Source organism: Capsicum annuum, chromosome 4, assembly GCF_002878395.1.
Source record: "Capsicum annuum cultivar UCD-10X-F1 chromosome 4, UCD10Xv1.1, whole genome shotgun sequence".
Lineage (NCBI taxonomy): Eukaryota > Viridiplantae > Streptophyta > Magnoliopsida > Solanales > Solanaceae > Capsicum > Capsicum annuum.
In genome coordinates this window covers 103,757,092-103,782,924 of record NC_061114.1, presented here as the reverse complement: position 1 = coordinate 103,782,924, position 25,833 = coordinate 103,757,092, and positions in this window count along the sequence as shown.

Below are 25,833 nucleotides of genomic sequence, written 5' to 3'. Positions count from 1 at the left end.
CCCTAGGATCTGTCCTAGGCCAAAGATACGAGGAAATACTTTATCCCATTTATTATGCTAGCAAAGCACTCAACCCTACACAGAAAAATTATAGTATGACTGAGCAAGAGTTACTTGCGGTGGTGTTTGCTTTCGAGAAATTTTGGTCCTATTCAATTGGGACCAAAGTCATTGTGCATACTAATCATACAACCTTGAGGTACCCTATGGCAAACAAAGATGTGAAGCCTAGGTTGATTCGATAGGTACTATCTATCCTTCCTAGAAGAGGAGGTGATGCTCAAATTAGGGGATGATCTTGAGATTGATGATACTTTTCCAAATGAGCCGGTCTTGGCAGCATCACAAAACTTAATCCCTTGGATTGATAATTTTTCCAATTATTTGGCAAGTGACCTTATCTCGGAAGACTTGTTATTTTAGCAGAGAAAGCGGTTTTGCATGAGGTATGAAAGTTTTTTTGGGATAAGACTTACTTATTTTGGTTATGTACAGATGGTATGAGTCAAAAGAGTATTCTTGAAGTTGATCTAATGCACATTCTTAAGGCCTGTCACTCATCTTCCATTGGGGAGCAACATAGTGGTACTCACACAACCCATAAGATCTTATAGTGTGGTTACTATTATCCGACTATTTATAAATACATGACTATGATTGTGCTTGTGACCAATGCCAGTGTCAAAGAAATATCTCATAGAAGCATGAGCTCCCCATGATACCTACTCTTGAGCTTTAGCTGTTTGATATGTGGGGAATTGATTTCATGGGTTGTGAGTTCTTATGGTATGAATTATAAATTGGTGGCAGATGATTATGTTTCTAAATGGGTGGAAATAGTTGATCTTCCCAATAATGAAGGTCACAGTCTCATAACATTTCTGAAAAAGAATATATTTTCTCAATTTGGTATTCTACGTGCTATTATTGGTGATAGTGGGTCCCAGTTCTGCAATCATCTATTTAAGGTCTTTCTTAAGAAGTATGGCATGTAACATATTGTAGAAACGCCTTAACATCTACAAACTAGTGGGCAGGTTGAGGTCTCCAATCATGAGATAAACACCATATTGGCAAAGACTGTGAATGTCAATTAGACTAATTGGTCAAGAAAGCTAGACTACGCTTTAAGCTTATGGATAACTTTTAAAAACCCCATAGGTGCCTCTCAATATCAGCTTGTTTATGACAGCACATGCCATTTTCCAGTTGAACTTAAGCACAAGGCACTATGGGCATTGAAGAAGCTTAATTTTGAGTAGAGTGATGTTGTAAAGATGAGAATAAGTAAAATGAATAAGTTGGATGAATTCTAGTTCCACGTTTATGAGAGTTTTTCTTTATACAAGGAAAAGATAGAGTTGTACCTTGACAAAAATATTAAGAAAGGGGTATTCTAGCTAGATGATATGAACTTGTTGAATAATTAGAGGCTTTCCTTTTTTCCTGGAGTCACGACCTGATTCGTGGCCCTGGCTGAATGGGCATCCTGAACCATCTAGGCCTGAGAGACCCCTATAACGGCCCAACCCAATAGTGATATTGTCTGCTTTGGTACCAGACCCGCATGGCTTTAAAATGAATCACTAGGGAGTAAGGCTTTCTTACTTATATACCCAATATCTCTTGTGTGTTTTGCTGATGTGGAACTTTTTATCCCAAGTTGGGGTGATATATACACCCTCGCTTATGGATTCAACATCCTCGCTGAAGTTTTCCCCACTGAATGGGATTTACCTTGACTCAGGATTGAGGTTTACCCCACCTTAAAAGGTCATGAAGTTTTGTCACGGCCCAAGGGCACCCCCTAATTGTGACACTGTGCTTATGTCCACAAAAGACCCCAACCTAATCCATGGTCTGGTACCTGCTTTAATCACTGAATAAAATGATAATAAAACAACATTTATGAAAGATAAACTAATAAAATACTGTTAACTAGAATACTAAAATATATAAAATGACATGTCTGAATTATTTGATAAATACTGGAAACTAGACTTTTTGTCTGAAAGCCTCTAAAATATATGGAGTTGATGGGACAAAGCTCCAACTAGCTCCAACTGACTGAACATAAAGAAATACTTAAATAACATGTCATGTACTCGATGGATGAGGACTCACCACTACTCTTATAGAGAACTACTGAGCTATCTAGGGATGTTCGAGAAACTGTATGTTGGAACCTATGTTATAAGATAACATAACACAAGACAAAAGTATGCGATCAGTACTTTGAATCTACTGGTACATAAGGTAAGGACTAACTAAAACACATATGGCAACTGAACATGGATGCATGAACCTGTAATACTGAGAATGCAAGACAAAGCAAGGCATGAACTGAAGTTAAAGTTATAAATCTGACTGACTGAATAACTGAAAATCTAACTAGTTGGTTAAGAAAATCTGAACTGACATAGATTGAGTACTGACTGAAACTGTGAGAACTATTATGTAATTGACATGCCCCAATCTGAGCTAATCGGGGTCCAACCTATAACCCTAGTTAGAAGGGTTTTACTACCTTGCCACGGGTTCTAACACTGGCTATGTTGATCCACTAAACTGGTGTCCCAAAGGACTAGGGAGTCACTCTCTACTGGCAGGTTCACCTAAGAGAATTTCAACCCTTAACTAGTAGAAAGACCTCTTGAAACCTATGTTAGCTATGTATTTCTGGAACTTAGGGATTGCTACTAAGTCACACCCTCTACTGGCAGGTGAGCCCCTATCCCTGGGTTTACTCAGTGCTAAATCCTACCCCCAAGTGAACTGATATTGTTTCTTACTATGGTCAACTGAACATCTCAGTTGATAGTGCTTAACATGATCATAACAAACTGAGTATGACAATGACATCATGAATGGACTAGCTCATTACTTGACAAGTCTAAAACGTAAGTAAACATGTAGGTGTCGGGTGTTCATAACCCGCCAACACTAAATGATTATAAAAAAAAAAATAGTTGATACAACATTTAGAACAGTGAACTAAAGTCATAATTCAAAGTACAAAAACATGAGACATTACAATAACCTGATAAATTACATAAATGTAAACATGGGAATGAGTTAACCTTGGGATAACATCATGTTTATACAGTTTAAAGCATACTTCGAGAATTTGACATGATGCCAACTGAACGTGACCTAGGGTTTTGGAACTTCAAGCAGGTAGGAACATGATTCACATGGGATAAAACTATTAGCATGGATTGAATACAAAACTAATGAGAAAACATGGATAAATTTCATAATTTACATGGAAGTTGATCAAAGTTAGAGTAAAATTCATACTTGAATCAAAAAAAGGGTTTTAAAGGGACTCAATGCGTGGAAAGAACCCATTGATGAATACCCCACATTCCTCAATTGGACGAATTCTTGAAAAAAGCTTGAAATTGGAAATTAGATTCTTGACTTCTTTAAGAAAGAAACTTGAATTTGTTTCTTGGGAAGAAGGGAAGGATTTTAAATCGTGTATTGGATGTTTGGGGTTAAGAGAGTGGAATAACATTTTTTAAGACCCTTTCATTCATTTAAGAATGATTAGAAATGGTTTAGGGGTATGAAAAGACCTCAAAGCCCTTAAATTAAATCAAAATAGAGCAAATTTGATGCTTGTCTTTTGCTTGTTGGCGCACAGCCAAAGCCAACCTCGGGATTTGCGATGCATGGCTAAAGCCAACCTCAGGGTTGGCAGTGCATAGACCAAATCCAATGCATTCCAGTGGTATTTGGTGATCCCTCTATGGTTCCAATATTTTGAGGAGGGTGTATTTAGCTATGCACCCTATTTTCAACATCCAAGAATACCCTCAACACGACCCGCAACAACTATACATAGTTTACAATCGATATAGGGGTCCTAATGTCTATTTTTAAGGCATTAATAGAGCGTTAAAAGAATGGGGTATTAATTATCCCCCCTTTGGGATCATTCTTCCTTGAATGAAACAATTTAAGTTGAATTATTGAATACTTACACGCGGAATCATGGTTAAGTAACTAAATTTGAAATATGATATATGGACTAAGCTGAGTTTCATGAATACATGTTATGAAATAAGGATAATTATATATAGCTGAGATAGGAAATATGAAAATCGATGAATGAAAATGATTACCTCAAACTGAGTTTGAATTCGTAGGTAAAAGATGGGGATACTTAGCTCGTATATCTACTTTTGCCTCCCAAGTGGCTCCCTCAACTGACTGATTTCTCCATAGAACCTTATTCAAAGGAACTTCTTTATTCCTCATCCTACAAATCTAATGATCAAGGATCTTAAATGGACCTCTTTGTATAAGAGGCTATCCTTAATATCAATACTTTCTAAAGGAACAACAGAAGTTGAATAACTAATGCATTTCTTTAACAAAGAAACATGGAACACTGGATGCACTGATGCCAAATCTGCAGGCAACTCTAAATCATAAGATACATTCCAAAAATGGCTCAAAATTTTATGTGGGCCAACATAGCGAGGACTGGGCTTTCCCTTCTTGCAAAATCTCTTCATTTATTTCATAGGCAAAATTTTCAAATAAATTAAGTTTCCAACATCAAACTCAGCATCCCTTCTCCTCACATCTATATAGGATTTTTGATGACTTTGGATTGTCTTCAACCTTTCTCAAATTAAATTAACCTTCTCCATTGCCTCATATTTGAGTCTGGCCCTATCAAAGCAGCCTCACCTAGTTAAAACCAACCAATAGAAGATCTATATCTCCTTCCATAGAGAGCCTCAAACGGAGCCATTTGAATACTAAAATGATGGTTGTTGTTGTAGGCAAACTCAATCAAAGGTAAATGGTCATCCCAAATACCCTTATAGTTAATAACACAAGCTCTCAATATGCCTTTTAAATTTTGAATGGTCTGCTCTGCTTGACCATATATCTGAGGATGAAAAGTCGTACTAAGATGGACTTAGGTACCAAGACCTTTCTGAAAAGCCTTCCAAAAATGAGAGGTAAACTGAGTACCTCTGTCTGAAATAATAGTCAATGGGACCCCATGCAACTTTACCAACTCCCTAACATTGAGTCTGGACTAATCCTCAGTTGAATATGAAGTATGAACTGGCAAGAAATGAGCCAACTTGGTTATTCTATCTACAATGGCCCAAATTGAATCATTCTTCTGACACGTATGAGGCAATCCTGTAACAAAATCCATGTTCGGGACCTCCCACTTCCATGTAGGGATGCTGAACTCCTGAAGTGTCCTATAAGGACTTTGGTGCTCAACCTTAACCTACAGACAATTCTCACACTTAGCCATAAATTCTGCAATATGTTTCTTCATACCACTCCACCAATAGATTTCCTGCAAGTCACGGTACATCTTAGTGTCTTCGTGGTGAATAGAATACCGCACACCGTGCACTTCTGCTAATATTCACTATCTCAAACCATCAACACCTAGAACACATAACTTGCCCTGACAACAAAGCACACCATCTCCCATTTAGGAGAAAAGCTGCACCTTCTGATCTCTAACTACTTCTTTTAATTCTACTAAAATAGGATCCATGCCTTACTTTTGTTTCACTTCAGCAACTAATGAAGATTTTGAACCTCCTTGAACCCATATACTACCCTCGGCCGAATCAACTAACAGAACACCTAGCTTAGCAAGCTATGAACCTCACGAACAAACTCTTTCTTATCATCCTCCACATGAGAGATACTACCAATAGACAATCTACTAAAGGAATTTGCCCCAACATTATCCTTGCCTGGATGATACAACATGCTCATATCATAGTCTTTCAATAATTCAAGCTATATTCTCTAATAAAGATTCATGTATTTCGGCGTGAAAATACTATAAACTCGTATGATCTGTCACATCAACATGAACCCTATAAAGTAAATGCCTCCAAATCTTTAAGGCAAAGACAACAGCTACCAACACAAGATCATGGGTTGGATAATTATTTTCATGAGGTTTAAACTATCTGGAGGTGTAGGCTATGACCTTACCTCTCTATATTAATACACACCCAAGACCAACTCCAAAAGTATCACAATATACTATGAGCCTATCTGTGCCATCTGGCAAGGTTAAGACTGGAGTAAAAGTGAGTCGAGCCTTCAACTCTTGAAAACTCTTCTCAGACGAACCTAACCACTAAAATTTGACTTTTTTTTGGGTTAATCTAGACATCAGAGAAGCAATATAAGAAAACCCTTTGACAAATCATCTGTAATAGCCAGTTAAACCCTAAAAACTCTTTATGTTTGATGGAGAGATGGGTCTAGGATATTTTCTCACTACTTTAGTGTTTTAAGAATTAACTCGAATGCCATTACCAGAAACTATGTAACTAAGGAAATCTATCAATTCCTCTTCCATTTTTGAAATCGAAAGACTCCTTCCATTCCCATAAACGTCCCCAATACACTAAATACTTTCCTAATCTTTTACAAACACCACATTAAAGTTCTAATAACTCTAAAAAGGGGAAAATTCTCCTATAAATAACAAGGCTAAGAGTAACTAAGGAATTCAAGAATCCTTTCTATATTGAAAAGTAAGTGTGCTAATCTTATTGCCGATTCATAGTTCATATTTGATTTAATTTGAAAATTTTCTTTGGATTCTAAGTTTAATACATTCCTAGTATTTGAGTGATTGTTAAAATTCTTGAGGATTCAGAATTGTATTAATAGAGTAGAACTTTATGTGGGAAATGACTTATGAAATACATTATGGGAAAAGGTTGAGAGGGAAGGTCTGATATGGGACTTGATATTAGTAACATGAATGTACAAGGACTATCTTTGCTATCTCTATTAAACAGTCACAATAAATATCATAAATACTCATAAGGTAACCCTACGAGTCATTAAAAGACTTTTAGTCACTGTAATGGGGATGGGGTAAGGGTGGAAATCCTCTGGACATCCTATAACTCACCTTACGAGTCGTTGTCTTACCTAATGACTTGTAGTGACTAGGCATAGATGGGTCCTAAAATACTATTTATTTCTTAGATAATGAGTCACTTGATGAGTCATCAGGTGACCAAATAACATATTGTGTAGACTCATAGGGTGACCAGTGACCAGGAACATGTACGACATATCACTCTAGGATAGTCAGGGCAACTCGTTGCCTTTGGCAATGAGTCGTAGCTCAACTCATAGGGTTCTTACACACTTCGAGATTTTTTTTCTTTTCTTTCTATTTCTTAGTATTAACTAATTTGTTTTTTTTCTCAGGTAAAATGGCACCTAAGAACAACTCTACAAAGAGAACCAATCAGACTGCAAGGAAGTAGTCTTGTCCCACCACTTATCAACTTAAGGACAAGCCCATTGATGATGAGTTTAGTGGTTTCGTAAAGGATATCCTATCTCAAAATCAATGGAACCAAGGAGAAGCTTACCTCAATTCAAGAAGGGTAAGGTCGGGATGGCAAATCCTATCCAATCACTATTATAGTCTAGGCCTCAGATGAAGAATTCGAGCTAATCACCACCATACTCCCTTTTTTAGTTTGAAGAGAGAAAGGAGTCAGAGTCAAAGTCAGACCCCAAAGAGGGTGAAGAAAGGGATAAAGATACTGCATCTGGTAGTAGACTCGATAGTGGAGGTTTAAATTTAGGATCAAAATATACAGATGATATTAGAAATGGAGAGTTGAGTAAGAGTGCCCCTATAGAGATTCCTCCTTCGCCACCAGTTTAGCCCACTCTATAGATTAATCCTACCCTGGTTTCTATCATTAATCCATAGGGTTACCTTAAGATTCAGGAATTATATGATTGGGATAGTGCCATTGTCCCCAGCATAGGGAGGCCAAAGAGCGGGTTCTATCTTAAGCCTAAGTTGAGCACAATAGGCATGTTTGAGACTCATGAGTTTGAGGTGTAGTTCAGTAACTACCACTTTGAATGTATGATGAGAGCCTCAGGTAGATACAACCCAATACTAGATTGAGATGTTTATATCACATATCGAATAGAGATGAGGCAGATGTATCCATAAGAGATATCATAGAAGGGAGGTGATCCCTTATATTCATTAATAATTTGAGGTGTTCGAGTGAACATCTCCACTCAAACCATATCCAGTGTTTTACATGGAATAGAGTTTTATCTCCACACCAAATACTTCAGAGATTGATCATCGCATTAAAGAAATATGGAAGGTGAAAATAAAGTAGATTAGGACAGATAATAAGTTTATATATTTTAGGTGGATTGTAGGAATTATTATTGCAGAGTAGGAGAAGAAACCTTGGGTAGTGGAACTATCCATATAGATTACTAAGGCCAACTGGAGTTTTGCATCCAAGTCTTTATAGACCTCAATTTTACTTTGGCTAATCCAGATGATGAAAGATAATAAACTGAGCCTAAATAGGGCTACTTTGGTCTGTGGTATTATAGAGGGATATGAGATTGATATATCCAAGATCCTTATGAGAGAGATTCACAACCTGGATGTGAGTACGAATACAAACTTGGCCTTTCCCTATTTACTCACATAGAATTAGTTGGATGAAGGGGTGTCGGTAATCCCGAAGGTTAATAATTTTCTGATTGTCGATCAAAACATTAAATTACAGTTGATTTGGGATAATGCTAACACAATCTCAAAGGCCAAGGTTAGGTATTCACTTATTTAGAAAGCTTTTCAGGCCAGTGGGCACATGGATATAGACACTTTAAGTTTTGCGAACCTTGGACACAATCCCATTGAGACTACCTAAGCTAAGACAGGCCTCCACAGATGTACTAGGATCCTCAAAGGTCCTAATTTTTCTACCCTCAAGACCTTACATATCCCACCCAGCTCTAGGTTGTTATTCTTTCGTTGCACAGGAGTTCTTAACTAGTGTACTAAAGAGATTTGGAATCCTCGAGTGACTAGGGGATACAACCATGGGTAAAGAAGGATATTAGGGGATAGATGTAGGGTATGCAGATTCAGTTTGACATCATTAAGTGGCAAATTAGCCAGAGCTGGCAGGTGATATGCTATAGAAATATAGCACTTTCAAAGCATAAAATGATAAAATATGCAAGTTTCTTATGTTGTTTTGTAAGATATGATGTGTTTTGTGTATTTTTTAAGGGAAAGTAGGTTTTGGATGATAAATTGAAGAAAAGATGAAAAGAAAAGTTTTTTGCTTCTTACTAAAGCTTTTTTGGGCGAATGCGCCACTTTCTGGGCGTATGTGACCCAAGATAGTACAGAGATCAAAAGCTCAAGGGATCAAAAGCAAAAAGAAAAAGGACCCTGCACTATCCTATGTCACATATGGTTTGTATGTGACCCAAGATATTGCATAGTTTGAAAGTACAGAGAGCTGCAAGATCTACACTTAAATTCTGCACTTACTTAGGTCCACATATGATCCAAATGTTGTATATACAGTCTGTATATGGCCGAAGTAAGTGGCCACTGACTTTGTTTTTCCTTTTTCATTTGAGATTTAATTTTAGGTTTTCCTTGTGTACTATATGTACTCTTTTGACATTTTGTAGAGAAGTTTCACACTCTCGAAACTTACAACTTATATTTTGATTTCAAGATTCGATTTTGATCTTGAGACTGCTCTTGTATTGACTTTGGTTGATAATTTACTTCCAAACTTTGAGTGTTATTTAATTATTATTGTTATATTATTTAATTGCATTTATGATGAATTCCATTGATCATTTCACAAGAATGAGATGCTAAAACCCTTAGCTAGGGTTATGGGAACCCTGGCATATTAATAAAGTAGGGTAAGTGTGAAGTTGTTCTTAACCAATACTTGTGCATGCAAGGTATTATCTTCAGTTTGATAGTTTTTCTAGCAGTTGCAAACATTAGGATCTCACCTAGGTTATTGCTACTTACTTTAAAAGAAGAGTAGTGACTAGGAAAAGATAATTACAATAATAATTTAAAGATTAATTATTGATCTAGGCTAACCAATATCATCTATGTAAAACTTTTATCTATCATCTAATAACTAGAGACTCAAAAGGTAATAGTCTACTGAGATTTAGAATAGGGTTAGTAATGCGACCTCCAAAAACTCAAAAGGCAAATCATAAAATTTGTCAATGAGTCCATAAGACAATTGATAGTATAACTTATCAGATTCTGCATGCAAAGTACTAGTTCATTTAAGAACGCATGATAAACCTATGGATTTGAGAAGCCAGGGCAAGCACAACTCTAGTGTCATCTTCAACTATTTACAACAAAAGTTACATAGAGTTACTTGTTCGATATTATCACTACAACCAACCATTTACCTTTCCAGTTTGGTTACAGTAAGTAAGAGCCACAATTCCCTATTTCCTTGGGTTTGACCCCAACTTGAGTTGGGTTACTATATTTACATAATGACCGTAATGGCATTATTTGAAGGTATAGTTTAGGAGTGATAAAAATTTTGGTGTCGTTGCCAGGAAATACAATGTTGAGTTGTGAATCAAAGTTATTAAAGTTTGTGGGTCGTTGTTTTTTTTTTAATTAGGTATGCACTAGTGTATGCCTAGGACCAGGATTCAAGGAAATCTTTTACTCCCTTTGAATCCTAATCCAAAGAAAATTCTACTGCCCACTAGTAGGATGACATAGCCTAAGAGAGATGACATGCTGGAAGCGGTTCGTAATGGAACACACCAGGTGCATCCCCCTCCTTAGCACTGTGTTCATTTGTTGACCAGTAGACTTAGGAATATGCTAACCAAAGGAGGGAAGAAGATGCTTAGCTATAGCTTAGAAGTCAGATCTAGCTGTACAGAGACAAAAAGCAGACCACCAAGCAGCACTCGGTGGTAAGTAGAATAGATTTGAAAGAGGTTGAGCTCAAGTAATCCTAGATTACCAGTATTTGTATCCATATGATGAGGAGGAGGACTTGGGTTACGTAGAGCTGGCTGAAACAAAAGCCATCATCTCTCTTATTTTGCGCTCATGTGTTAAGATTGATATAACTTGTGCCGTGATCCAGCTCTTAAACTTGAAGGGTGTATTTGTTAGATTGCCTTCTAATGATACAAATATACACCTTGAAAATTTCATTGGGATCTAGAGTTCTTAAATCAATCCAGCGGTGAATCAGTAGGAACATAGATTGAGGTTGTTCCCTTTCTCGTTGATAGGAGAAGCATCTTTATGGTTAGGAGAACTGCCAAGAGGACCTATCACTATATGGAATGAGTTACATAGGCAATTATAGAACTGATTCTTTCTGCCAACCAGGATATTACAGCTCAAGGATGAGATATATAAATATAGGCAACTGTAGTTTGAGTCTATGTAAATATAGGCAACTACAATTTGAGTCTATGTATAAGGCTTAGGTCAGTTTCAAGAACAAGTTGAGTATGGTGCCCAACCATCAGATTTTAGGGATGAGCCTATTGGAGATATTCTATAGAGCCCTGACTATTATTTCCAAAGCCATGGAATGCACTATCTCTTGAGGAGATATTATTAGACTACGTTGGGAGATAGTTCTTGATATTATAGAATAGATTTCTCTCACTAACCAAAGGTCAAAAAATTAAGAGGCTGAGAGGGGTTCTGGCACTACGCCATTGTAGATTCTAGTAATTAGAGAGTGGCTGATGATTTTGTAGTGCAAGAGATTATGCTATTAAGGACTAATATTGGTTGCTGGCAAAGAAGTTCAAAACTATTAATTCTAAGAAAGTGAAATCAGTAGGAGCATGAGTCTAAATTAGAAAAGGAGGCTAAGTATCTGGATTGTCAGTTAGTGGGTATCCGAGCCCAAGGTCAAGAAAACCAAGGTTGGAACTATTAGAGGGACAAATATCGAGATGGTAGTAGGGAGCGAGATAGTGACTGGAGGCAAAAAGATGACTACAAAGAGAAGAAAGATAGGTATATCCTACCAGCAAAAGAGATATAAAATTAAGGATGGAGGCAATATTGACTAAACTAGTGAAAGAGAAAGAGAGTCAGGATGCTAGACTTAAAGAAATCAAGGTTGATATTTTAGGTTTAAGACAAAAGGTTGAGTCTCATACAACTGTTGTCATGCAATTAGAGCATTAGTTCGAGCAGATGTCGGCTATCTTGAATCAAAGACAACCATGTACTATTTTGAGGAATATGGTCCAAAACCTAAAGAATGATGGTCATTTTCTTGCTATTACCCCATGGAGTGGTTTATCTACTATTGATCCACTACTGCCTACTGATGATGTGCCAAAGATAGATAGTCTTGTGGTAGATAAAACACCTACTGTCAAAGTTGACAAGGCAACAGGATCGATACTAGTGCCAATGAGGATAAAGGTAAAGGTAAGGTCACTAAGCCAAAAAATAAGACAAATTCCATGACCACCCCCACCTTTTCCTCAAAGGCTAAAACCGAAGAAAGAGGAAGGGAAATTTAAGTGTTTTACTGAGGTACTGAAAGATTTGAGCTAGAATAGCTTTCCTCATAAGGCGCTGGAGCAGATGTCTGGGTACACCAGTTTTATGAAAGAGTTAGTCATGAAGAAAAGGGTAGCTAGTTTTGATGATGTTGGAGGAGTACACCATTGCAGTGCAGTCACTTCCAAGTCTTTGGCTCAGGAAAAAAGCTATCTCAAAGCATTCATAATCCCATATAACATCGGGACATCTAGATTTTCTAGAGACTTGTGTGACTTAGGGGCATGCATTAATTTGATGAAACGGACCGTATTCAAGCAATTGGGATTGAGCCATCCTAAGCCGACTAATATGTGGTTGTTGATGGCAGATCGCATTGTGAAGAAACTTATGGGCATTTCTTTTGATGTATTGGTAAAAGTTAACAACCTCATCTTTCAAGACTACTTTGTTATTCTGGATTGTGAGGTTGACTTTGATATTCCCATTATTTTGGGAAGACCATTCATGGACACAGGTAGAGCAATAGTCAATATGGAGAAAGGAGAGCTCAGGTTCAATGTCAATAATAAAGAAGTCACTTTCAATGTCTGAAGAAACATAAAGCAACCTACAGACATAAGATTTGTGTTAATGATCCAGTAAGATAATGACCCCAAATGGTATTTCTTTGGGTAACTTTGATGAATTATGAACAGTCGAGGAACTCATATCGTGCCACAATATTAAGTCAATCACTGCATGGAAGGTAACCCATGGTCTTGATGATGAAGTTTGAGTAAACAACATAGCCACATCTTGTTGTGACGTTAATCAAGCACTGGGTGGGAAGCAACCCACTATATTAGTGTTCACTTGGTTTGTTTCATTTTTGTAGGTTTATAGATTATGGACTGAGATGGAATATGGTAAAATTTCTTAACTCATAACCATCCAGGTAAAAGGATTTGGTGACCAATTCAGCATAGTCATATGTCCCAAGTTGACTAGGTAAGTTGTACATTAACTAAAAGATAAAATTTTGAGGATTTTTGTGGAATTTTTGGACTATAACCAATGAACATGCTTATAGGGCCATAAATAAGGCCTAAGACCTTGTAAGTAATAAATTAAGTGTCAGAATAAAAAGTCCAGAGAGTAGGGAAATTGACCAAAAAAATTGGTCCACATACGGTGGGATATACGGACCATATGTACCACATACCCCCTATGTGGCTGCTGTAAGTGGACAATTATGGGCATAAATTTTTTTTAAAATTTTAGGGCCCACCAAGTCTTAATTAAACCCTAAATTGGCCCCCTTGCTCTATTTAATCCCCTTTGACTCATTTTAAACTTATAAATCCTTAAAAAATTTATCTTCTCTCCTAAAACAATAATTTCCCTCTTAAAAATTCAAATTAACCACTCACCCACACTTGGAAAAGGTGAAATTGATGCTTGTTCTAGGTACCAACTTGTCCCAAAGCACCAAATACCCATTAAATCTTTGGTTTTCCTTCACTTCTTTGCAGTGCACTTCGGTTTTTCATCTAAGAGGTAAGGCTCTTAGCTCCTAATTATAGTATCTTATGTTAACTTTAAAACAAGCATGTTGGTAGTTTTATTCCCTTGAGAATATGTTGTAACCAACAAGTTTGTAAGTGGGACCCTTGAACAATCCTAAAAATCCTAATGTAGTTCATTGTTCTTGAATTAAATCCTAAGGTTATGCCCTAAACAAAAAGTGTACATGAAAAAGTAGAGGACTACCAAAAGTTTGGCATGTTAGTCTATAGTGAAAATATAATTCTTGATGTATGTGTGCACACTGGACTTGTTGGTATAGAGTTCAAGTTATAGGGATGTAGAAATTGAAGGAAAATTTTAAATTTTGAGTTTTTCTTTGAATTTTGCAATCCCTCATTCCATGTTGGAAATTTACGCTTGAGTTTTAGGTACTAGTGGCACCAAATAAGAAATATAGACCCACTAGGAGACAATACAATTCCCTTAAGCCTATTGGCTCAGATGAGGAGTACCCTATTAAACAGCTTAGAGCAGATATAGCCAGCGTGACACATCGAGTGACTAGAGGCTAGATACGTAATACAGGTGAGACTGCTATCATGGTGACCACTGGCATACATCTTACAGATGATTCGCAGTAGGGAAGATGGATTGCTTTTACTCAGCCTAGGTACCATACTGAAGCCGCTCAGGCTATTCAAGCTCTAGTCTAGCCAAGGATGAAGTCGCCTAGGAGATCACCACCAGACTCTCCCAAAAACCTAATTATGATGATACTAAGGGTGATGATATTGAGGATGAGAAAGAGTCAGACCCAACACCAACTACAAGTACACAAGACCCCCAGTCTGAGGAGGGGTCCCAAAAAGAGTCTGATGTAGCAAAGAAGGAGCAGTCATCAGTAGTACCCCATTTTGATGAGTGTATAGCAGTTCAAGAGTAGAATTCAATGGTACCCTAGGATGAGTACATACCATACTATACACTATGTACCAGCTTATGATTCAGAGATACTATGTAATACCCCATACTTTTACCTAGCTTAAATTTATCCCAGAAATGTTAAAAACTTGTTTCCAAAATGAATCTAATTTTATACATGTGGTATTTTCAATATTCTTACTTTTTCATATGGGAAATTCAATAAGCTTTCTATTGATACCAAATTTGCCCAAATTCGATACTCGGGTGAAGAGTTAGAGCCTTTTTAGTGAGTTAGTGTATCACCTGAGCCTTCAGAGCGTCGTAAAGATAGCTCAAATGACAGTCATCAATTTCCAGTGTTGCTCCATGATAGTGGAGCGTTACTCCAAACTTCCAGGTCATAGACAAGGTGGCAACATGATAGCTCCGCGTCGCGCCACCCTGCAATTTCTTATTTATCACTTTCCAGTGACTTGGCGCGACAGTGGCGCGTCGTGCCAAGGATGAAAATTGGGAAATTTTCTCCAAAATTAAAGATGTGTCCAAGGTTAAAAGGGTCAATTTTCCACCCCTATGTATACCCAATAACATGTGATTTAGTCATTCTTCACCCAAAATATACTAGTTTCTCTCAAGTTTCTCTTAAGAACAAGCTAGGGTTTTAATTGGGGATTCAAATTCAAGAAGGTTTCACCATCAATCCTCAAGAAATCACATCACAGGTATGCATAGTGTTCATTCATGGACTCTTTTCGTCCATAAAGCCTGAGAATCTCTTTTTAAATTCAAGTGTATGGATTTTTGTATGAATTCCATGTTGGGTTTGTGTTGCTTATGTTGATATTGACCAATTGAGTTTTAATCCATGTTTGGTAATAAATTTCATGTGGAATTGACTAGTAAAGATGTATATTCATGTAAACCTAGGATTAAAACTATCGGATGATGAAATTAGATATAAATCATGATGTTTGATTGTTGTATAATGTTGTCTACCTATATTATGCCTACCATGTGTTTGATTAAATGCCTATACGAAGGAAAAGTGCCCAACTAGCATGATATTATGAAATCTCCATGTTTGTACCAGTTTATGCATATCACATGTTTTCTGAAGTGCTTCAATATATGAATTATGAATTGTGTTGTTAGTCATGTGTTCATGTAAGTCATGCTATGTCAGTTTTTTCCATCGAGTCCTGGGGGTACTTATACCCAACAATTTAGTTGTGTGCTTAGAGCCATTCATGTTTTCAAGATACTCTCAGTCAAGCTATGGTCCATAGAACTCAGTCAGTTATGTGACTCTGAAAAACCTAGAAATCTTAGAAATCTCAGTAATCTCAGTAGTTCAATAATCTCAGTGATCTCAGTACTCAGTAATCTTAGAAACCTCAGTATTCCCAGTCAATCTCAGTAACTTCAGTACTCTTAGTCAGTCCTAAGAACTCAGTACATTCTGTCAGTCAACGAATCTCAGTAAATTCAGTTTAGCTCCGCTAAAAAATACCACTAGAATTAGCTCAGTTCAGTTAACCAACTCAGTTTAGTTAATCAGCTCAAATTAGCTCAGTTTAATTAATCAGTTCAGTGTCTTTCAGATGGGAATAGGATTCAGCACCGAGCGAGCCTAGGAATAGAAACTCACCCACTAGATAGGAATGAGATCTCTAGAAGAAATCCCTAAGCTCCAGAACTACATAGCTAGTGTAGGAATGAGATGTCACCCATTAGATAGGACTGACTTACTCTGGGATCACCCGTTAGCCTATTTAAATTATAGGACTGATCCTAGTGGTCACTCACTAGATTAGGACCGACTCCACAGTAATTGTCTTTACCAGTGGCGCGGTATTGACACCTTTCCAATTGGGGTTATAGGTTGGACCCCAGTTAGCTTAGTATGGGGCATATCGGTTAGATGAATACATCCCATAGTTTCAGTTATAGAATTAGGACTGTCAGATACAGTCAATTCAGCTCAGTAATATAGATTTAGGAGTGTCAAATATAGTCAATTCTTATCATTATAAAAAGACCCCGGGATCACCCACCAGACAGGACTGATCTCAACTATGGTCATTCAATATCAGTATCATCAGATATAGAGATCACCCGTTCGATAGGACTAATCTCAAATTTAGTTACTCTGATATAGAATGGAACTCAAATAGTTCCATTAGATTTAGGACTGTCAGATACAGTCATTCATGTTATCAGTTATATCAGTTATCAAAACTCATGTCATTAGTATTCATCTTCAGTACTATCAGATACAATCAACCAGACCAGTTCTTCATAATCAGAACTATCAAAAACAGTTATTTATATATCAGTAACATAGCATCAGTCCCTCAGTATTCAGTAATACGGTATTAGTCTATCACTCATCAGTGACTCAGATGTCAATCTTAGTAGACTCAGTAGTCAAAACTCAGTATTTATTCCTATCATGATCTCAATTATAGCTACATATGCATGTATGTATTCTCACATTTATGTTAGTCAGTCAGTTAGTATTGTTCATGCATATAAACCTATTGCATTCAGTCTACCTCACTTGCATACTAATACATTCAAAGTACTGATGCATTTATGCTATGGTGTCTTATACCTCGGAGGAACCTCTTGATGAGGTGAACCCAAAATTGTGCGTGGAGGTACTTTAGAGTAATTTTGAGTAAGATAGTCATATTATCAAGCCATCCATCCCATAAGGACTATCTATGAGAAGATAAATATTGACTTATCAAGGTTGGCCGGTGCACCATAGTTGTAGGATTCATTAGACAAATATCAATTGGGGTGGATGACTTGACCCCTAGGTTCTTACAGCTCAACTTTTGTATGGGAGTTTTATGCATCATACCGAGCTACAATTGCCTTGACTAAGCCAAAGAGTAGAGTTCTTTCGAGGTATACTAAGTATCCCCTGCTCGAGCAAGCAATTGTTAGATAGGTAATGGTTGATCTATTAGCAACAGCTTATTCATCGAGTTCTCTTTGGTCCAAACTATTTTACTTCATCATCCACAATAAAGTGTGACTACAAATTGAGAGTTCCTCGCAATAAACACATTATACATAATGTTAACCATAAGAGAGAGAGTCAAGATGGCAAATTGGATTGCTAGCTATATTTCACCTCTAAGTGATGATACACCTTGGATCAAGGGGTGGGGTATGATAAAAAATGGCAGTGCTTACTTTTGCTGCTAAGTTTTGGTGGCTGCTGGTTCATTATAGACTATGTTTGACTGTTGTAGACAATGTATTGACTTGGACGGGAGTTGTGATAATTTCTAGCATAATGGCCAGATATGAATTGATTTTGCTATTATCATTTGACGTGAGCTTCATGGTAGATCTACAATATTGACGTTCCCATGCCTAGATAAGTAGTTATATGATGAGGCTAGTATACCAGAGATAGTGGGAGTCGATAATAATATAGGAGATAGGCATGGCATAGACTCAGATAATAAAGAATCCATCAAGTACAGACCTTCCTAGAAGACCTCATTGTAATACCCCATACTTTTTCCTAGATTGATATTGTCCCAAGAAGATTAGAAAATTTCTTTGAAATATGAATCCACTTTAGTACATGTGGTATTTTTAGGATTTTCACTTTTTTCCATATGGGAAATTCAATAAGCTTTCCATCGATATGAAATTTACCTAAATTCAATAACTGGGTAAGAAATTATGGCTATTTCAAGTTTCTACCATAAAATAGTGCCATATTGGTTAGTGGCACACCGTGCCACAAGCTAAAATGGCAATTGTCCTTTTCCAGTGTCTCAGTCCAATTTTTCTCCGTGTCGTACCAAAGTTTCAAGTCGCAAAAGAAGGGTCAATGCGATGGCTCCGCATCACGCCATCCCTCAATTTCCCAGTTGTCAAAATCCAATGACACGGCGTGATAGCGCTGCATAACACCAAGCATCCAATTTGGAAAATTTTCACTAAAATTAAATGATGCGTCCAGGGTTAAAATGATCAACTTTCCACCCCTATTTAAGCCCTTTAACATGTGATTCAGCCACTTTTCACCCAAAATATACTAGTTTCTCTCAAGAACAAGCTAGGGTTTTCATAGAAGATCTAATTTCAAGAAATTTTCACCGTCAATCTTTAAATAATCATGAACTAAGGTATGCGATGTGTTCATTCATGGATTCCTTCAATCCATAAAGCTCAAGAACCTTATTTTATCTATAAATCATGGTATATATGTTGTGGGTTATTTGTAATCATATTGTTGACATTGATTGATTTCAAAGTTGGAATCTTTGTGGGTGTATCATGATATTATGTTACCATACAATATAAAATCCATGAATTTAGTTGTTTATGATGTGTAATTTGATGAATTCACTTATGCCCTAAGTTGTGCATGCAAGGTGGTTGATAAAATACTTGAAAAAGTAGAAATCATGCTTTATAACTCAAGACATAAGCTAAATGTGACATGTTTTTCATCCTCCTATGTTTAAATGGTTTCCATATTATCATTGTGAAATGTGTATGTTGTTAGAATGGCCATGATATTAGGATATGAGATTATGATATGATTATCAGCATTCTTTTCCATGTTAGATAGTATGATAACCCTGTACTTTGTGAAATCCACAACTTATTAAATTCTGTATTGTTGATGTGGGTCTTGTACTTGATAAAGTCATGCTTCATCAGTTTCCTTCTATCGAGTCCTGGGAGTACTTGTACCCAAAACATTAGTTGTGTGCCTAGAGCCATGCCATGTCTTCACGATACTCTCAGTCAAACTATGATCCTTAGACTTCAGACAGTCTTATGACTCAGGAAATCACCATGATCTTATAAACTCAGTCAGTTGTCAGATATCAATAGTATTTCGCCAGTTAATGGAATTCAGTAACTCAGTCCATGTTTAGTTTAGTAAATCATGTTCAGTGTCTATTCAGATGGGATTAGAAATTAGCATCGACAAAATCCAAGGATGGGAACTCATTGTTATATGAGGGTGTGATTATTAGAAGCAATCCTTGCATTCCAGAACTATGTAGCCAGCATTGGTTAATACATAATAGCCTCCTATATGAGTTTAGATGAGGTGGCTTAGCCTACTATATGAGGGTTCCCACCATTCTCACTAGATTTACCTATTATATTAGGGTCACTCATATGTTGTCCTTACTAGTGGTGCGGTATTGACACCCTTCCAATTAGGGAATAGATTGGACCCCAATTCAGCTATAATGCATCATTTGGTGCATGTTAGTTAGATGATTACCTCCTACAGTGTCAGTATCAGTCTCAGTAAAAAAACTCAGATAGTTCTTCAGAATTTAGGACTGTTAGATACAGTCAACTCAGATATAGTACGGAACTCAGCTAGTTCCATCAGATTCAGGACTGTCAGATATAGTCACTCATGTTATCAGTTATTAGAATTCAGTCATTAGTTATGATAGTTATCAGCATACTCATATTATTATGATTTCAAATATAGTTACTATGTATGCAAGCATGTATTCTTATGTTCATATTAGTCAGTTAGCCAGTATTGTTCATGTATATAAACCCCATGCATTCAGCCTACCTCACATGTATACCAATATATTCAAAGTACTGACGTATTTGCGCTATGGTGTCTTATACCATAGGTTCAGAGATACAAGCTCCAAAGCATCAGTAGATTCCAGTCTCTCTTGTTAGAGTTTGCAGTGAGTCCTCATCTTTCGAGGACATGATCATCATTTTATTATCTCAGTAATTAGATTATTAGTTGGATTTAGTTGGGGATATGTCCCATCAACTCCTTACTCAGACAGTTCCATCAGTTAGAGGCTTTCCAGACTATTATGTTCAGATAGTTATTTTAGTTATTTTGGGTATTTTATACCCCATTTAGGTGTTATGTTTTACTTCAGTTGTATGAACCTTATAGCCTTTCAGTTCATGTTTTTACATTATTCAGTATATTATGCAGTATATAAGTACATATATCAGTCATGGGTTAGCTTATCGTGCTTCAGGGTCTTGAGCATTATGTAGCGTTCTAGGTACTAGATTTGAGGCATTACACTTGTGCACCTACTATCTTACCTCTAGCCCAAATTGAAGGCCCTTTAATTTCTATAGAGCCTAGTGATAGGTAAAGAGATGATGTGGGAAATGGTATGGATTTTGAGATGAGGGAGAAGATAAAGGCCCTCGAGTTGAGTACTCAGGGTGAATGGACCCCAGCGATATCTATATCAGCCCTGGTGTCCACTTCAAGGCTAGTGGGTGCATCTTCAGTGTCCCTTCAGCCTTTTACTATAGCTCTTTCTTCAAGTATGATGTTGTATCTCAAGAATTCTTATAGATCTTGGTGGAGAGTCAGAGAGTTACCAACACCCAGCTATAGAATATCGAGGCTGATGTGGTGACTCTATATGAGAAGATCTAGCCATGGGTCCAGACAGAATGCCACACATAGAGTTGCTATGTCAGAGTTGCATGTTGATTTACATGCATGTATTGATACTTTTAAGGCACGTGTGGTAGCATCTTTGATATATCAGGGTGGAGGTGGATATCTTGCAAGCAGAGGTATGCTCTCCTTCCGAGAGCCATATGTCAACAATCTTTCTAGTTGTTCCCTTATTTTCTTATCCAGCATATTTGCATGGGCCTAGAAACTTATATTTATTTATGGATAATGATGAGGCAGTCCCCTTAGTTGGGACCAGGAGAGGTCGAGCGTGGGACCTATAATATGTCTCTATGTCATATAACCACGCCCTAAAAAGGGCCAAACATGAGTAGATGGAGACTGTATCTATTAGTCGGTGGAAACAAGCAGAGATAACAGCAGGTGCATCCTCTAGTAGTGCACTGCCACCACTACTGCCTCTTCCAATCTAGATACCCTCACCTAAGGATAATTATGATGGACGCCTAGTGTATCCCAGGTATATTCTCATTCCCTTGCTTTATATTTTTAGCATATTAGGGACAATGCATAGTTTTCAACTGGGGATAGGATATCCCATAGTTACCATGAGTTTTTGTTATCTTAGGTATAGTTGTAGAACTGGCATGTCTAGGTTTAAAATGTGTGTCGTGATGTGTTTTGCTTTGCATTGTGTTTATTTTTGTATGATTAGGAGATTTTTAAGTATTTAGGGTAGTTATTATTTTTTCGATTGATTCTAAGAAAAAATGATACCCCTCTAAAATTAGGATTTTTTACAACTATGTGAATGTGTATATATGTGTGACTTTTGTGGATCTTGTTATGGCATTAGAATTAGGGACATGATAGCCAACTTGTGCATGAACCAGATAGGTCGTAGCTTGTGATGTGATTTTATTCCATATGTGTGAGAGATGCTACCTAGTTCCTTTTGCATGTTTAATCCAAAAATTGCCCGGTTAGTCTTGCCTAAGTTGTAGGATAGTCTGTTATGAAAGGATCATTGGTCATTTTTTATTTTAGTCCAAGAATAAATGACCTCCCAGTGTGAAATAATATCCTTTGATCCCATTTTTGAGCCTTGAAGCCTGAATTTGTTTTTTACTTTTCACCTTTCCATTTGTGTTGCAATGAACCTATTTTGGCCCAGGTCCTCCTTGGACAATGTACATCTTAACTCAGGAAAATTGCCTAAGTTGAGGGTGGCTATCATAGGGGTGCATGATATAGAGTGGTATGAAGAAGGGTAAAAATGAGAGAAAAAATTAGTAGGGCTGGTGTGGTAGAAAAGGAATAGAAAAAAATGAAAAAGAAAAGCAAAGGAGAAAGATTGAATAAAAGAAACCACAATCAACCTGAGTGTGCACAATAGAACAAAATAAAAAAATAGGGAGAAATAAGGGAGGAATAAAAATAAAATTGGTTAAAGTGTGAACTTCAAAGATATTGTAATGCCAAGGAGGCTTAGTCACTTGACATATCCATATGTACCATACCATCCCCTAAGCATACATTACAAGCCAAATAAAGTCCTATAGTGATCCTAAATTAACTGTCTAAAAACTAAGGTAAAGAAAATTAGGGCAAGCCTATGGTATTTGATGCACATTGGTTGAAATTATTTTTTGAGTGTGAGTGTCTCTTGACAGCCCCCGTATTGACTTACAATATTTCATATGAGTGAGTGTTACTTCTTTGTAGCGAGGGCACATGGGTTGCATTACTAGTTATTTGCTTGTTCAGGTAGTGTATCTTGTATATATGCATGGTTGTTTGTTGCAAATACAATTTCCATATCTTGATCCCATTATTTCATATTGTTGTGCTTCATGCCATACATAGTAGGTTTTTACTTGTTCATATATGAGGGGGTAATGTATTTGAGCTTAAAGTCATGATTGAATGGCTTAGATAGCTTAGAGTCTCCTAGTTAAGCATTGTGTTTTTATATTGTTTTATCGTGTTGATTGAGGACATGCAAACAATCTAAGTTGAGGGTGTTGATGTGCCATAGAAATATAGAACTTTTGACACTTAAAATGATGAAAACATGGATGTTTCTTAGGTTGTTTTGTTAGATATGATGTGTTTTGTGTATGTTTTGCAGGAATCTTGGTTTTGGGTGATAAACTAAAGAAAAAAAATAAAAAGTGAAGTTTTGGATACTTACTGAGGCTGTTTTGGGCGTATGTGTCACGTACTAGGTGTATGCGACCCAAGATAGTGCTGAGATAGAAAGTCCAGAGGTTCAGAAGCAGAAAAAAAAAAGACCCTGCACTTTTCTATGCCATATAGGTCCATATGTGGCATTTACGATCCGTATATGACCTAGGATAGTATAGAGTTTGAAAGTCCAAGGAGCTGCAGGATCTACACTTAAAGTCTCCACTTACCTAGGTCCACATATGGTCTGTATATGGTACTATGGTCCGTATGTGGCCTAAATAAGTGGCCAAAAATTTTTCATTTCCTTTTTCAATCTGGATTTGATTTTTAGGGTTTCCTTGTGTACTATGTATACTATTTTGATGTTTGTAGTAAGGTTACACACTCTTAACACTTATATCTTATATTTTGATTCCAGGATTCAATTTTAAACTTGGTATTGCTCTTGTATTGACTTTGGTTGATAATTCAGTTTCAAACTTTGAGTTTTGTTCAGTTATTCTTGTGATCTTGATTAATGGCTTTCATCATGAACTTTGTTGATCATTTCAAAAGCATGAGCTACTAAAATCCTTAGCTAGGGTTATAGGAACCTTGGCATATTGACAAAGTAGGGTAAGTGTGAAGTTTTTATGCATGCATTATATTATCTTTGGTTTGATAGTTGTTCTAGCGGTTACAAATGTTAGGATCCCACCTAGGTTATTGGTACTTACTCCAAAAGAAGAGTAGTGACTAGGAAAAGATAATTACAATAGTAATTTGAAGATTAATTATCGATCTAGGATAATAAGTATCATCTATTTAAGACTTTTATCTATTATCTAATAACTAGAGACTCAAAAGGTAATGGTTAACTCGGACCTAGGATAAGAGTTAATAATGAGACATCCTGAGACTCAAAAGGTAAAGGATAAAATTTTTCAATAAGTCCACAAGAAGGTTAATAGTACATAACTTATCAGATTCTGCATGCAAACTACTAGGTTGGTCCAACAATTCATGATAAACCAACGGATTTGACAAGGCAGGGGGAACACAAATCTATTATTCATCTCTAACTATTTTCAACCAAAATTACATATGGTTACTTGTTTGATATTGTTACTACAACCCTAACCCCTATTTACTTTTCCAGTTTTTCCCATTGATTACAGAAAGTAAGAGCCACAATTATACGTATTCCCTTGGGTTCGACCCCAACCTGAATTGGATTACTATATTTTGACAATGACCAAAATAACCTTATTTGAAGGTGTAGTTTAGGGATGATCAGCAGTCATTCAGGCTCAAGATCTAGCGGGTGTGCATAAGGAGTTGGCTACACTTTGGGCTACAATTGAGGACGTGGTATTAAAGATTACTCCTCACTTTTCCAATTTTTGAAGAGATCCTTATCAAGGACATGTCAATTATTTGGGGCACTAAAGGTAAAGAAAAGTTTGTTGATAAGAAAGGCAGAAAGAAATAAAGAAAGTGAAGAAAGAGGAAAGAAGACAGAGATAATGTAGGGACAGGGTGGGTAGCTAGCCTACAGACCTCTCAAAACCATTTGACTGAGGTACACGAGATTAGATCAAGGGCTGGTAGTTCCTATATGGGTGAGATCACATCTGTAGTTGTAGTAAATGTGAGTGGGAACATAGTTTTGCCTTTCAAAAGCAAGCCACCATTAAGTTTACGACCACTATTGGTGCCACTGTTGATATGAGTGTCTCGATAACCATTGGGACCACTATTGATCAGAATAGCACACAATCTGAGGTCCCGCCTATTGAGAGGTCTTTATTCGATTCCTAGTGCGCCCAGGTATGTCTTCATCCCTTGTTTATAGATTATAGTTATACACTGGGGATAGTGCACAGTATTTAGTTAGGGGGCGGGTATACCACAACTGAGGAATTTTTTGTCGTGCTTCTTTTCCCATCGGCTTCATTATCCTAGTAGAACCAGAATATTTAGGTCATATTGTGTTTGTGTTATTTCTACTTAAGTAGGAGAAAAAAATAAACCTAAAGTGCAGTTAACAATTTTTTTGTGTATTTGAACTGTTCTAAGAAAAAATAATACCCTTCTAAAAATTTTGTGAACGGTGTGATGTAAGTAAATGTGTAAATATTGTAAATCTTGTTATGTCATTAGGAATAGGGATAAAATAATCAAAGCTTAGCATTTGTATGAACTGGATAGGTAGTAGTTGATAGTATTACCCTGTACTATGTATGTGTGAGATAATTCCCTAGTTTCCTTTGTGCATTTAATCCAGAACTTGCTCCGTTAGTTTTGCCTAGGTTATAGAATAGTTGGTTAGGACATAACCATAGACCATTTTTGACTTGGTCCACTATTATCCTAAATAACCATCAAAAAATGAATAAGTATCCCATGATCCATGATTTGATCCTACATAAAC